The sequence below is a fragment of the Varroa destructor genome, unplaced genomic scaffold (assembly GCF_002443255.2).
Source record: "Varroa destructor unplaced genomic scaffold, Vdes_3.0 BEIS01000005.1, whole genome shotgun sequence".
Classification (NCBI taxonomy): Eukaryota; Metazoa; Arthropoda; class Arachnida; order Mesostigmata; family Varroidae; genus Varroa; species Varroa destructor.
In genome coordinates this window covers 40455813-40472427 of record NW_019211458.1, presented here as the reverse complement: position 1 = coordinate 40472427, position 16615 = coordinate 40455813, and the positions used below count along the sequence as shown (strand labels likewise).

At 40.9% G+C, this 16615-nt stretch overlaps 1 long non-coding RNA gene across 1 annotated transcript in view; it reads right to left on the bottom strand.

Moving 5' to 3' along the window:
• The window catches only part of LOC111251167 (uncharacterized), a 56292-nt gene that overhangs the window by 23620 nt on the left and 16057 nt on the right, over positions 1 to 16615 (bottom strand). Inside the window, exons 2-3 of the long non-coding RNA XR_015328843.1 lie at positions 2577 to 2808; positions 2110 to 2288 (exon numbers count right to left, since the gene is read on the bottom strand). This is a non-coding gene — a long non-coding RNA (uncharacterized LOC111251167). The remainder of the gene's footprint in view (positions 1 to 2109; positions 2289 to 2576; positions 2809 to 16615) is intronic.

The window sequence follows — 16615 nt, the reverse complement described above, 5'->3', positions numbered from 1 at the left end:
CTGCCGGGCCGCACGAGCCTTCGTTTGTTTTCCGTGTGAAATTTCAATTCGGTGCGCTGAGCAAACATTCGCTGTTAGTCTGACGTTGCGAACGCAAGGTTTACGGTCGAACATGGCGGATCAGGACAATTCTTTGATACTGAACCACTATTGCCGAAGAATTTTGTCTGGCCACCTGATTCACGATTAACAATAAGTAGTAAATTTGAGGTTCATTGAACTAAATAAACATAGCCAACGAACGATTCCCATCTATATGCTCGTACGTGTGTATAGTAACGTTTAGGCTCGCTATGATCGATTGTTGTGCACAATAAAATGATTTGTGAGTTTCCGGCCATTAGGAAACGATACGTACTGTCGTATTACTTTAACGTTTGAATGTAAATATAAAAAGATTGTACTAGTAGTATTGCTTTGTTGTGTTACATACAGATATAGAAAGCTTTGCAATTCAAGACATTTGAGTAATCCATAGTGGGTTGAGATGGGTTTAATTAGTAAACAGCGGTTTCGGACTCGAGAGAACCTTCGAGATTAAATATTTCTATACGCACGTAAATAACCACACGATTATAACCACAAATTCAACGACGGAATGGGTCGATATAATTTAAGCTTTTAACTGACTCTATCTTTCCATAAACAAGATAATTTTCCATATGCAATTTAACTCTTAGGTTCATCTTTTTCATGTGTACACCTCGTCTACGACAGGCCTCTGCTACGGTAGTGTGAAACATCTAATTTCACTGAAATTACTTGTTTTAATAAAATAGCGTGACTACATGGGAAGTCGACATTTACGTCCGGCTTGTTAGACACTTGCCAAACCTGGCCAGTTGAATGATATTTTTTACAAATGGTCTCCAAAAACCTGCTAGCTAACCCCGGTTTTGGTGCCCGAGGTGCCTTGGGCAAAGTAATTTGACTTGAATGGCACACGTTAATTTATCATATTTTCCCACTGACATGATCGTCTTCAGTGTCCAGTGTAGTTGATTGTAAGTGGTTTTATCAATTGTGGCCTAGTAAGGCTAGATCGTTCCATTTAGATATTGAAGACGTTAACTGCCGATAAACTCTATATGAGCGTCATGTCTTCATTCCCCAGACTTTTTCTACCTTCTATGCCCCTCCAATTCGATTTCGTTCTTGTTGCAGCAGCAAACAAAAATGGCAAAATGCAGATGCTTCAATAATATTTTCGTTCCATCGATATATACACTCGGTCATTCAAGACGAAAAATCACACTTGTAGAACAATAGGTACACACAATTATGTACATTTATGTATATTTATATTAATAATAATAATAGTGGTGATGGTAGAACATTGGAACCACCGCAAGGATGGCAAAGGGAGCCTTCTGGGTCTCGAGCGAAGCCCGGATGAGGTAGCTAGCGGACGACGACGGGTCGGTCATCCTATACGTGGCCTACTAGCTAACCTGTCTATATCAAAATGGCCACCAACCATGCCCATTGGGTACGATCAGACCGACACCATTACGGCCCGTTAACCCGCAAAATAGTGGTAGTAGTGGTACGAAAGATTGGCCTGCTGGACGTAGCGCGGGAAAAAGGTACGATTCGTTTGGATTCGGGGTCACAGCCGGAGGCGTAGGATAGGGCCAGCCAGGGAAAAGGAAGGCACAGTGAGCGTACGAGGAAAAAAAGGAGCAACAGCTGAGAGTTTGGTGGGCAAAGAGCATCAGTCTGTATCAAACTAGCCTACGACGATATAGACGCCCTTACCGGGGGCTGGATATGCGTTTGTCTGTGTAGGCATGCGCTCATGTGTGTATATTTGTGTATATACATGTACATGCACCAGCGTAAACCGAAAGCGTACGGAAGTCGTAAACATGCTGCTGCCGCCCCGTCTATAAAATGGCGATCGTTTCATAGACGCGGCAGGCAATGATGTTGCTATTGCTAATGAAAGTACGCAGCATCAAAGGGCTCTTGCAAAGAGATAGTCGGTAGCGCCCGCTGTTAGCCATCTTGGTCATGATCGTCTGGTGCACACCAAAGTCATAACCTGGCGAAGGCAGCAGTTGCCTACCTCTGACGATTTCTTTTTATTGGTTTGGCGTACTGACCAACCTTTAGACCGCCTGTCGCTGTTAGCTGTTAGTCGGTGGTAGAAAACAGGAATGGGTAACTGGTATGAAACAATAAACCCACTTGAGGCAAACAGGCAACCGGACATGGTAGAAGTTAAGAACAAGTGACATACGTTGATGCTATGTGGATGCTGGTGAATGCTTTACACGTTAGTGCACCTGTGAAAAGTTCAAATTGTATGTATAAAAATAGCGTTATTAACCTGTATAAATTCTTATAAAGATATTTACATTTTAAATCTGAGTAACTAAGATGTAAAAGTTTTACATTCACCTAGATAACAGTACATAGGTTAGGGCTTAGAGACAGTATGTGAACAGCAACTATGTCTATCGGATATATATGGTGGACGTATGTGGTGGAAGCGCCGACCCTTTCGTAGTAAATAGCATAATGCGATTACTAACGCTACTAGTCAAAATTCTTGAACAAATCAAAATACATGCCTGCTCTGCTATTTCTGGTAGTCTATTGTGGACGTGTTAACGATGATGAATAGAACTTGTTTTACACAAGTGGCAGCCGCTTCATCAGAAGGCTCTTGGATACGGCGGTGGGCGGAAACCATGTGCAAATGGCGACTGCTCAGATGTTTCTTCGAGAGGCGTATGTAAACAAAACATGAACTACGCTACTTGACCTTTTGTTGTTGGCTTGTCCAACAGCGCGAGGAGATGTCTGCAATGAAAGAACATGTTCAAGCTGCTTTATAAGAGACGGCAACGTGCTTGCCCAGCTTATTAGTACACAGATGGGCATAGGTACACTTCTCGTGTCTGCATTACGGGACAGAGCCAAATTTAAAAGTTAACAATGGGCCTTCGTACTACAATACCCCGTATTCGGTACTAGAAATGCATCGTTATACTATAATGTTCGATGAAGGACGATGTGTTTCAAGTCAGCTTTGTTCCTCATAACGAGTTAGGTGAAATCACTTTTGGCTGGGAGTGGTTTTAGGCATTCGTATGCGACCCTCTTAATGATCACAGGGATGGTTTTATCCATAATATAACCGTTGGTACAGTGAACGCAGACAGTTGCTAACGATCCATTAGAAAATTCTATTGGCTACCCAGAATGACTCGTACGTTACCCGATATTCATCCGATAGGTATTTGTCGTGCGTAACACACCGAAATGATACTCAGATGTGATTAGAGGAAACGATCATTAGCTATATTATTCAAAAGCAAAAGAACCGAAACACCCCTTTTTCTACCTAACTATCGTACACGCTATGCATAGGTTTTGCATGAGAAGACTTTAGATCAACGTTACCGACCGTGACATTTCGAGCTAGGAAAGCCATTCTCGTACTGATCGACAGCACGCTATTTTCAGGAACAGTACGTTTTCTCCTATCCGAATTGCGGCCATCGTGAAGGAAAGGTTATAGCGCGAAAAGGTACTTATTTCAACGGTCTACCTCAGACCTATTCGTTAACGTTCGAAATTCTGAAATTGTGTTATTATCTCCGACTCCAATTAGAGCGTCAGCATCACTCCAGTTCCATGTTAATGTTTTCTGAAGTTACAAAGAACCAAAATGTAGATGCGCCTAAAGAACCTTCGTGTGTTCCGACAAATATACTATCTAGTCACATAGTACTTCTACCCGTCGTACTTAGCCAACTTCTTCTGGTTTTTTTTTTCATTACGGATCACGTTATTCTTATTACAGCGTATTTCCGTGTATGGAACGACAGTGGAGATATATTGGACTAAATTTACTCAACACCCATAGACCACTATAGTCTAACGAACGCTAAGAAAAATACATAACTGACCTGAATAAGTTCATTTTTTGAAATCTAAAGAGAAAAAAATCAGTAACTTTCACTGCAGCAAACTTGCAGACCGTGTGCGTTTCAGAAATATGAAAAGTTTGACCGTATTTCTTTAGTACGAGCGCTTTGAAGAAATACAAAATGTCTTACATCGTAGCGTGCGCATATAATATCATTATGGTAATGCTCGCTTAAATTATATCTCACAATGGCAGCAAAGCTGGTACAAAGGCAATCTATAATCTTATCCGATTCGACAACGTACGTTATACGATCATACAGGCCTCCCCAAGCTTGGATTATTTCAAGGGCCTATTGATAGAATGTTAAAATGCAAATGTCTACCTAACAACTTGAATATTTGTAAATGGAACCAGGACACTTCCTGATGATATCTCTTACTCCAATGAATTCAGATGAAATCTATGTTCGCTTGCTTAGTAATTGCAGAGTAATTTGCGTTCCTTTGAACGATTCGAATGGTGCACCCTTAATTCCTCCACTGAGACACGCCACCGTCTTTTTTTTCTTTAGCTTCAATATATTCTCATTTGAGCGCGTTGTATGGCACTGTTTTACATTTGCCATTACGTCCCACGGGCGTTCCAAGTCAGTATTGTAGAACTTCACACATCGACAGTATTAGTTCGCTCATGTAGCTGCACAAAAAAACGTCGTACTGTGATTAAACAGTTTTCTAGGAGAACTCTTCATAGGTCACACCGTTTCGTAAAATATAGAGGACGATGAGGATCTTCACATGAGTTTTTTTTCATAAGACCCAGATAATAAAAAAAAAAACCTAATTTGTTTAGATCTTTTTAAAACAAGTTCTAGTTTGATTGGGCTGAATAACCAGAAATGGATCCTTATGATGCGAACATTTTGTTCGACTGTTTGTTCATAGCTGCATTGAAATGGCTCGACTTGAAGCCAATTGCACGTCTATTGCGCACAGAGGTGATGATACCTCTCATAATCGAGCATTGCAAACGAGCGAACAGAGGATTAGCCAGAAGGATTGCTGGGGTAGGACATACGCAAGTTGTTTCATCACAAACATCCTACAGATTTTTCGTCGAGTTGCGCCGTCGTACAGGAACTGCGCTTCAGGAGTTAGCAAAATAGTCAGACATCGATCGATCTGTCCACAGGCATGCGAGCTATCGCTAGGTCTCAAGAGTTCCACGAACGAACCTCCTTCGTTTTGAAAACGAACAAGAAATGCTGCATCGCAATATTCATGGGCCCATTTAGAAGCTGCCGTTTGAGCATCTGCGATGAAGTAAAAACAACTACACCGTGTTTATAACCTATGTGTATATCATTTTTATTATATTATTACTCCGGAAACTACTCATGTACGTACATGAACAGCATACCTCTACTCGTCACGATATGAGAAAATGGCAGAATGTAATAAGTTGAACATATTATTTGGAACAGTTTGACGAACGGCACCTAGTGATCAATATGTATATCGGGTTCGTGTGATAGGACCAACTGATTTCTTCATATTCTATCATCGAGCGGTTCAGGATCTGTGCCTAGTTGGTTAATGTCAGTTATCAGAAAAAGCATTAGTTTTTTGTGTGCATATTACGCCGAACCTCCCAGAGAGTACTTTAACATTTTGTATGAATAGCAACAGCGTATGAGGGGATTTGTTAAATGAATCTGTCAATGTACTGTGATTCACTGTGTGATTCAGACAGTCATCTTTTAATATCGTTCTCACTATTACCCTCCTCCAGGCAACACAGTTCGTGCTGGACTATTTGAATTGCATGGAAGCCGAACAAACGCAACCTGTGCACAAAAAATGTAGATTAAAACATAGGGTTATTTGGTATTTTTTTACCCAGGTATTACTATTCGAGTTCTTTACAGTCACAGACATAACCTGAATGTTTGCAACCTATTCGCACATCGTCGTTAAACAACAACCTCACCTGCGCTTCCTACGAGAATCTAAAGTATTTTTACGTGAGAGGAAATATTCCGTTAAGACCACACGTAATAATATTATGCCACACGCCGTTATGTTACAGTATGAAAAGCTTTTATTGAATTTTTATCGATGTTACAGATGCGGGCTTAGAAAACTCCGTCGGAGACATAGTGTGGCCTAAAATTGCTGTTAGCCTATCTTGTACTACGTCTATCAGGTGCATCATAATATCGTTAGTGAGAATACGGCAGGGTGGCTAGGAAATTACCAGCAAAACAAGTGTCGATTGGGGACTTTACGACTAACGAGAAAATCACGAAAAAGGCGGAGAGGAGAATTGTGGTGTTTTATCTAATTTTTATTCCAAGTAACGAAATAGAGTAAAAATAGGTGGTAGTAATAATGCAATCATACACAGGTCGCTATGGCCAGCCGTTCAATGGCACGGTTAATGGCAGTACCGGCCGTAACAGTCGAAACACATCGGTAGTAGCATTACTAGTGCTATATTAAATAAAACCCGTTATGGATTTTGTTTCGGCATTGAAATGAGATTCTTCAGAAACTTTCCATTATACAACTGTCCTATTCTGCGATCGGCAAAATATGCCCCTAGACAGATAAAGATATCGTTTAGCCACTCAAGTATTCATATTTAGCTTTAAAACATATGGTACACGGAAAAGGTTGGACGTATTTCTATATCAAGTATTTTCAGTACTTCTGTGAGATCTGAGCGGTGCACAGCTGTTATAAACTGCAACGACCGTGCGGCCATATGGTATTCTGATTAGAAAAGGCATCAACCCGTGATGCGACAGTGAATACTAATGCATTGTTATTACACTACAATTCTTCTCGGATCAACGTATCTACTGTGTAAAAACTACTATGCTTCGTTACGTCGTACGTCAAACAGAGCCAAAGTTAACTATTTATAGTGCCTTAAACGAGTCGGGCTGCTCGTTTCGAGGCTGATTGCAATGACGACCGACCAGCCTATCCAGCGAAATAGTTTGCTATATTGGCGTAAAAATTACAATCTTTCCATTGTTACTAATACGGAAATAGATGATTTCCTGTACGTCAATGAGTAATTCGAAATGGAAATGGGCGACAAATACAAACCACATAGAGCAGAAACGACGAATATTGTTTCTGCAATATGCTAAAGCTAAATGTTTATCGGATTCACATAGAAGTTTTTCACATAGAGCGCAAGTAAGTTTTGTTACTTACATAGTTTTCTATTGGTTTTAAACACAAGCAGAAGATACTCTGTGGCGGCAGCGGCTAGTGGAGAAAAAACAGTAGTACAGGTACCGGTCGATACGCTGGACTGATTCGTACATAGTTCGCAATCGATAGAAGTACTCATGATAGAGCGGGTCACAAGGTGTCAAGGGCTCTGAGCCTACCGAGCTATTTCCCGATTAACCGTCGCTATCCCGAGAACGAAGGCATCAAAACATACAAACTAAAGACCAAACTCTTCGATGCAGCCGCGAAAACTGGAACATCCAGAACCGCATCATCAGTAAGATAGCTGAAACTGCACATTCTGTCTTCACTTTCAATAGATCAAAGGATCTGCGATTTCCGAATAATTAGTAGCTCATTATTATTACTATTATACAAAACGGGCAGTTCCGAATAAGAAAAGAGCTATAAAATTCTTTACAGATTAATAGTCGCATGGCTGTACGGATACGCCTTACCTATAGAAACTAGATGGATTATATCTTTAGCGTTAAAAAGGAAATTCTCATTATCAAATATCTGTTTAGAAATTGAATCAAGAAAGCAAAATCACTGAGTAATGCAAAACCACAATTTTCATTATCAAAAATTGTATTAAGGGAATTTGACCTAAACTATGAGCTACTAACTTTTAGCCAATCCAACTTTACTAGGTTTTTTTTTCTACTAGTTTTGTAACTTGCAAGACAAGTGGAACACCAACAACTTCCCGTGTACGTTGTTTCCGCAATTTACGCAAGCAATATAACGCTTGTGAACAGACGGTTGTATACAAACAGGTTTGAATGGAAGGCCTTATGCATAGCTGGGATGTACAGCTCGTCTAGAAATTACGGTGGTACCGTTCAATTAAGTTCATCTAGCAGAGAACTGCGCGGTGCGCCGACATACTTAGAATGGTGAAATGTTCCGTCTGGAACACATAACCAAGCTGGTAATTGCTAAGCAGGCAGCAAGAAAAAGCTCGACGATGTGAAAACTTGATCGTGGATTCTGAAATTGCACACGGTGCTAAAATTTCATATGTTTTTTATCCTCCATTATGCGTACCTAATTCGAGGTAGGCCCAGGCATCTTGCTGCATTCCAAAGATAATGGTGCACTGCTACAGCGGTGCTGAAGGACAGTGCAAACGCGATAGCCATTTTGTCTAGGCCATGGTTGCTGCCTTGGCCAGGGGGTTCTCAATTAAATTAGCTCGGCTCTGGACAATAGCCTTAATTGACCGGCTTTTCTGCCACCGCCAAGTCAATTCCAACGTATAATCATTTGCCTTGTTCAGGTCAGGCGTTGCAAGACGGCACGATATTCTATGGAAAACTTAGCTTGAGATTTATCTTATATGTTATGTGATTAAAGGTTGCACTTCTTGCAATGATAAGTTCAAAGAAGTGTATCGAAAAATTCGTATTAGTCAGGTGCTGACGCAAGTTCCCGTTTCTGTCGGTTTTTCTTGACGAGAGTAAACTAGCAGCATGGATAGCTATTTGTTGTGTAATAATAACTCTCCACTTAATAAACATCTTGAAAATTATAGGATATTCTTTGTCGTAGTATATCTTCGCAGTATGTACTTCTGTCCCATTCTATAAATATATGCAATTCCGTGTTGATTCAGATCTGTTAATATAATTGGTGCCTCAGAAAATGTCAACCTATTGAATGTACAGTACCTCAGCTTTTCTTAGCTCGGTAAAAGTCGAGATAAAGAACTAAATGATGCTTGAAAACTATCACTAACTTTGCTCACGTTACACGTCAGTTAGCAGTTGTAAAATTACCAAGTAAACGAAATGTCGTATACGAAAACTATATAGCAACATTAAATAGAAACTAGGGACGTCTGGGGAAAGCCACGTTAACCGTACCTACGTCGACCTTATTTTGCCTGTTACGGTAAAAGGATACTCCGTTCCCTACCTTTTGCTTCCAATAGGTGGGCAGTTAGCTACTAATGACTCGGCTGTAAATGGTAAAAGGTGAATCGGGTGGGTTGTACTGCTATGCCTTGCCCTCCTTTAGCCATCTGACGCTTTTTTACCCGATGAACGGGTGTTAACGAGGCAATTTTTTCATTGGTGAAATGGTTCGCGGCTGTCTGAATGGAAACAGCTGTTTCCCTGAAGGTTTGGCCCTCATCGACCGACCATTATTTTCTCTGTTACCTTATCCTTCTGCATTTTTTCGTTTACGGTATCACTTCTGCCATGTTGCATCTTTCCTGCAATCTATATTGATGGCGCTCTTTCCGTTTTCCCCTCCGTCGCTGCTGTCGTCGTATACTTCTTCTGCCCGTCTGATCGTCCATTGTTCCACCGTCACCCCTGCTAGTCCCAGCATGACTTAGCCTTGTCCCGTCGACTCAACCACTCTCCTTCGTTTTGTCGTCAAATGCCGTCTGCGGGTTGTTCCGCTACTGCTGCTGATATTGTTGTTATGATCATTTTAGGAATAGTGGAAGAACAGAATAGCGAGATGCGCTAGATGAATACACCAGGCCTGACTTGTGGTTTGTGTTTAGATTGCCAGCATGGGTAGTGCCACGGCCATTTTTGCCGGCGCTGTTAGAACAGGCGGCCGGTCACTGGATCGAGTGTGACGGAAATGCCCAGCGAGGTGACAGGTGGTGCAATGCGATTTGGCCGCATCGTTGTGTCCTTCATTTTAGTGCCCTCACTGACTACGATCGTTCATCCCACTCTTCCATGTAAGACAACGAAGCCGCCAAGGACAATAACGTCGGACCGTAGAAACCACGACCTGGTGCTTCCTTACATGTCGAGCAGTAATCGGTGAAACGCTAGCTGCTAACCCGTTTACCGGCTTATGGCGTTAGCTAGTGCTGGCTATTAGCCGATATACACGTATGCGACCTCATACGTCCGAGGCAAGCAGGTGCACTATGTTCGTCACAGCCAACGCGACCGGCAGAAATGGTACCGCATGGCAACGCGTAATAGCCTCTCGTACACTAGCTATTCCTTGCCGTCCTAACTTAGAACAACCGGTAGCAGTGATCCTTGTGACGGTCAGCTCTATGAGAATCTACAAATGCAAGTGCACCTACACACATTAATATGTATATTTGCCCCTTATTGCGGTGGGGTTTAGCGGCGCGGCCAAAGGTGCGCGAGTACGTTGTACATATATATATATATATATATATATATATATATATATATATATATATAGCAGCTAGAAGAGCGAGAAACGATGCGTATCAAAGAGATGCTTATGGCACTGTATGAATACATAGGAGCGGAGCAATCGTCGACGGACTGACCTAGCCCGTGCATTCGCAAATAAAGATCTATTTTAAAAGGTCAAGTAAATAGTAGGCAATAAAGCTTTGCTCTTCAGCGAAAGATAATGGGATTGTTTTATGGATGTGTTATTGATATAGCCACGATAGAATATTTTCATACACACGCCATGCTCGACGGATCATCTTAAATCCTAATTTTGTCGGTTCGTCGCGGTCGATACTAATGAGTAAAGACTATACATAAACAGACCGCGTACACGTTTGGTCCTTTTGACCATTAAGTAATTGGTGCGCGCCCTTCACCATATGGAGCAGCATAAGAACATCTATGCCAGTTAAAAAAGAGCGCTCATTTGGAATACATAAACAAAAGTATACAGAAAAGCACAGTTTCTTCAACTAGGCGAACTTTCCACCTCCCGTACGATTAACCACTTAGCTTTCAAGCAGAAAAAATTCGTATCCTTACAGAGGACGCATTAAAATTGTGCCTACTACTTTTACAAACAAAGACAAAAGAACCTAAAGAGAAGTGAGTATGAAATTGGACGCTGGTAATGCAGCACCATGCATAAAAACCAATAAAAACAGCAAACACACACACATATACATGTGTGTATTTGCTGTTTTAGATAGATATATATATATATATGTTGATTTCACCTTCATCGCGCAGAATTCACATACCCTACACAGATTGGTGTTGCTACATAGGAAATGCAACGAACAAGGTTATTTGTATTGCATTTTTTTGACCTAAGATTCTTATAGCTATTGTTTTATATATTTTCTTATAGCTACGTATGGATTCGGTTGGAAGGCCCCGTTCTACCCATACGCCACAGGCTTAATATTATTTTTGGTTAGTTAGCTATACGCTAAACATTTTCTACAAGTGCTACAGGCATAATAACGTCTTACTAAATCAATCAATTGCATAATGGGTTTGAGTATTCTGGATCCACAATGTACTCCTTTTATCCGTTTTGCAACAACATGATACAGGCTGTATAGAAGACATCGTGTACGCGCATGCGGGGTAAAACACTCTACCATTTAACATCATCCAATCTTTCAAGGATAAGTTGTGATTTTGAAACATATGCATTGAAATCTGTATATTACGCATATAACCCGTAAGGTGTTATAACCAACCAGTGGGTAGGCGAGAAGCGGGCAGACCGTTCAGCTTGTTCCCTAACGCATTCAGAACTGTTTGATAGGTAGCTGGGAAACGTCATGACCATACCCGCTTTATGCCGAAATATCCATCTCGGTGGTTTGCGACTCACCGTCCCTAATACGCAGTTACCCCTCTAACGGTGTGAACCACTGAATCATATCACGGAGAAGAAGGGTCCGTTATCAATGCGACACTCACAAGATCAGTACTAATGAAATGAATACATGCTCCGTATGCTATTATTATTATCTCTATTACTAATATTGTTAAAACTATACTGCTTTTTTAAAATGAAAGTCATTATATAGCATTGTATATATTATGCATTTCGGTAGATTGCTTGCGGTATACCGTTTCACAATGTAAATCACAAAAGAAGAATTAAAATCCAAACGCCTGATTGAGGCTCGCTTAACTATAATTAAAAGCCTGTGGCGAAGATTGCGCACAACCCGTGAACCTAGGAAAACGTACATATTTAAAATTATAATTTTATTATTTTTATTTACCAACTGTTTAAATGTAATACAAGCCAGTCTTTTATGTAAGTTGAACTGATACATCCTTGCTCAACCTTCGCCTCATCAATCAGTTTGCCTGATGCCCTGGAAGGCGTCTCGACAACCTCTCCTTGCTTTGGCTTATAAAACCGACTCACTGAAGTTTTACTCAAAGCTAGCCACTATCAGCCGGCCCACTTCTAAAATTAACCACCGGTGACTCTCCAGTAAATCTTAATACTTTCTAATCTACAATATAACAATTTGTTAATTGAGAATTTCTCAAAGCTTCAAGGTAAGCTCAGGCCAAATTCAAATTCTCAAAATAAATCCCCTTAGTCTGAAGAGGTTAGCAGATCTTTTCCCGTGTCCTGGAGTTTCTCATAATATAATAATTAGCACAGCTCCCCTGGGTTCCTTCCTAGAGGCGCTTATTATAAAAAGTGACTGCTTCAGATCGTCGCACTACACGCGGGGCGCCACCTCGCGGCCCCTATTACATGTCTAGCTGTCAAATGAGTCAGTCACGATACGGCTGTTGTGCTCACAGGCTTTAGCTTGTTAACATCGCGCAGTCATAAGAGGCTGCACACCATAAAGCAAATAAAGAGGAGCCAGGGAACCAATATTCCGCGGGGCCATGAGGGGGATTGCGACGAGAATTTGACGATTATCCTCGATGTATAGACAGATCAGTTTCTAATCAGTAACGCACCCAAACAATGGTCTCAGAAAACGACGAGCGCAATTCAGCTCTGCCTTCGTTGAAACTAATCGCATGTTTTTCATCAGTTTTAGGGGTCGTGCGGTTCCTGATAACAATACGCTCCCAGCGGGCGAAGAACTTCGCGCCCCTTTGAATTTACTAATAGAAGCATTCTCCAACCAGATACAAATGCGATAGAAACGCCGTATGCCAAAGATATTTATTTCACGAAGCAAGCCCACGAAATGCAGAAACGGCCGAAGAGTTCATAGAACGTATGGGTCAGCGAGCACAGAGATATCAATAAGGGACTCCGAGAAAGTAATGCTTAGGGGGTAAACTTGTCCTTAAAATATTATTAGCGATTGACAGAAAAATATACTTTCAAGAAAAGGACGATGGGAAACTAGCCATAGATTAGATTTCGGCGCATACTGAGAGCATACGAAGACAACGTTCATTATTGGTAATCGAATGCGACCGACAAGGAACAAACCATGCCAAGGAGCAAGCGGATGTCGTTGCTGTAATACGTCAGGACGAAGGACAATACTGCATGAAAGACCGGCAAGTAGAAATCAAACCGCAGGAAAAAGCTGCGTCGCAATTATAGACGTGTAACCCCTCTACAAAGATGCCAGTCATGGGTCAGGTAAGGACAAAACAAGGATTTAGAAGAAAATGGGTTCGAATCCGATGAAAGCTTCCAAGATGAAGCTACAGGTAGAAAGGCAAACCGGATGCTCCACTTTATGCCGCTAACTGGAAATGAACAGGAGGCTAGAAGTCGGGCACTATTCCTTACGGAGGACATATGCAACTTCATAGAGCTACGAGTTTTGTAAAGTTTTCGTAGCGTTAACAAAAACCCTTCAGTCGAATGAAAGAGATCGGTTAGTGCTGAAAATGTAGGACTACTCAGAGTAATCACGATGGTACTTATAAGAGTATCGGCCAGAGCAAGCAAAATAAAAAGGCGGCTAAGTTTCGACAAGAAAAATATAGAAACGGTGTGATCGGCAAATGCATGCTTCAAATTGGAATTGAGCTGAACAGGTGTCGCAAGAAATGGAAACTCTAAAATTGATAATACAACAATAAAGCAAGCATGGCCTGGAAATCCTCATTGAAAGGACACCTTTCGAAATCTAGACCAATTGGCACAGTCTTGCAAAATGCAGGCCCAGAAAGAAGCCAATGCAATCCAGCAGCCACAGAATGTATGTTGACATGAAAATACCATGGACATACACCACATGTTGCCTTTTTGTAAACGCTGTCGTTAATCAAGCCCAAGAGCTGGACAGGCGAAAGTCATCCAAAAAGCGGGCTACCCCACGGAAAGAGTATCGAATCTAGACTAAGACCGACGGACTATACGTAAGTCAAAAACCGTCTTGTGAAGTTCCAGTGCTGTAGGAAGTCACAAAGAATAGCATTAGCGTCCGAAAGTTTCCGGAGAAGAAAGGTACAGGCTTACTAAAGACTCATAAATGTGGCTTGTGTGAATGTGGGGGAGAACGCAAAACATTAGTTCAAGCGGTTGAAGACCATCATCAGAATCTACATGCCTTGCTAGAACAAACATGTAGGATGGGGTTGCGTTTTAACAACACCAAACTTCAAATGAAAATGTCCGTAATCAGGTCCATGAGTTATTTGAGAAATAAAAAAATTGAAACTTGTAACGGGTGCAATCATAAAAAACACACTACCCGTCTAGGACATATATCGGCTGCAATGGAAATTACACAGCTAGAGTTAGTGTTCGCTGGAAAATTATCATAGGCATCGTTTCATATTATGCACGGGTAATCTAACCATTAGTTGTGTGACCGTCATAGAGCAACTAAACAAACCGTGCCATCGGTATCAAAAGCTATTACTGAAATCTACGTTTGAACATTAACTTTGAAACATCGTATTCGAGTACCTCATCAAGTATATAGCCACCCTTGCATTTCAGGACGTCTTAATCAATAATGGTAAGCTTATGGCAGTGCGGCTCGTCCTCGGAAGTGACAATCTAGAAGTGTCAGACGAAGATTGTTTCTTTACCCTTTTTCGATACCTGGATTGCTAGGGATAAATCTTTCAAGTGAAGCTTGCGCAGTCTTTTGAAAAACTCATACGATACCGTTTCCTTAGGATAAAAACTATGGCACGTACAGATGACTTCATATTAAATAGGTAAATCCGACCTGCTTAACTTTTATCCATAAAAATAGAGGCTCGCTACATCCGCTTATCCGTACCGAAAAGCAGTTGTCTTGTTTACCTTGATACATGATAAAGGCTGTTTAAAAGTAACTTGAAATTACTCCACTGCGCAAGCCCAACCTATTTTATATTTAGTAAATTTTCTCCAACCGATGTCGCCCCAGCGAAAAGATTATACCGTTTTAAATACGATATAGTCATCCGTACAAAGAAAGAATAACTCCCTTCGCAAAATGGCTCATACTACTAGTATGATTTGTCCATGATCTCTTTTTGCATATATTCTGGTAATATTGCATCTTTTGTTACTTGCTTTAGTTAATCGGCCAGATTCTGCATATAGCGATACTATGTGATATGGGTGTTCTGTTTTTAAATACTGGTCAATGCTTTGGGACGCGATAAAGCTCGACAAGAGAAACATCCTTCACGATAACACCGTAGGATGCTGCGCCGCAACGCTGCTTTACTGTTATATCTCGATACGTCTTCTGATCGCGCGACAGCCGCTGCTTCGAATTGAGAAGTTGAGGAAAAGAGATTGTTTCTTTTGATACATATTTAGAGATAACTAATTTTAAAAATAACTAGTAGAAATTAGCTAAAAAACGAACACTTTGTATTTCTTTTTTTCGGCTTTAAAATGAGAGTGTTTAGTAACTTTTCATTATGGCTCAGCTATAATGGGAAATTGTTAAATACTTTCTAACAACACGCGTATCAAGCTAAGCCCTCGTGCCTTTTTTAGCGTACCTGAATGCCAGTTGGGCTAGCTAAACGTTTAAAAAAACTTTAACCGTAAGTAATTGCATCGCCATTTTCTACCATGAAAAATTTAGTGTCCAGCCAAAATTCAGGATATACACAGTTATCTCTAAACGTATGCGCTACCACTAAAGGAGCCCAAAATGATGATCGTCGGTTATAACACGTGCAGTTAATTCAAACATGCAATGACCCCATATACTTTTGTGCCTAAACTTGTACATCTACTTATGGTTCGTTGCCCCACCTGGCCAAGTGCCAAGCGGCAACTGAATCTTATAATAATTAGATCTCAGATTGTCTACAATGGATTCATCAGATCCCTTTCCTGTTACTAGCTGCTACGTTCTAATAGATTTCCCCATCTAAATTAGTAAGTGTTTAGGCAGATCTTTGCTTTTTCTTGCTGGATCTTTGCTCAGGTGGCTCTCACCCAATATCTATTATAGCAAACGTTTATCTTGCAAAGACATTCTGATTACGAAACTCAAATTTACGAATCTCGATACTGAAAATAACTGCTAAGCGTCGATTCTTTTCGACACGCGATGGAACAAGAGGGTACTTCCAGTGCTTATCATAAACTATGTTTGAATGAGTATTCCAGCACAAACCTGCATAATTCTGGGTTGACGCTAGGGTTATGTAAATAGTGATGGACCCCATCCTCTCGGAGTGCGGTTTTGATTTGACGCACTGAGGAGAGCTGTGTACTCATTTACAGAGTTTAAACAGACAGCTACTTAGCATCGCTGACATCATCCGAACAGCTGAACTAACGTTCAGACGCTTGTGAAGTCCATCAAATACTTGAAGTACACAAAAGATGTATAATTTTTCTAAAA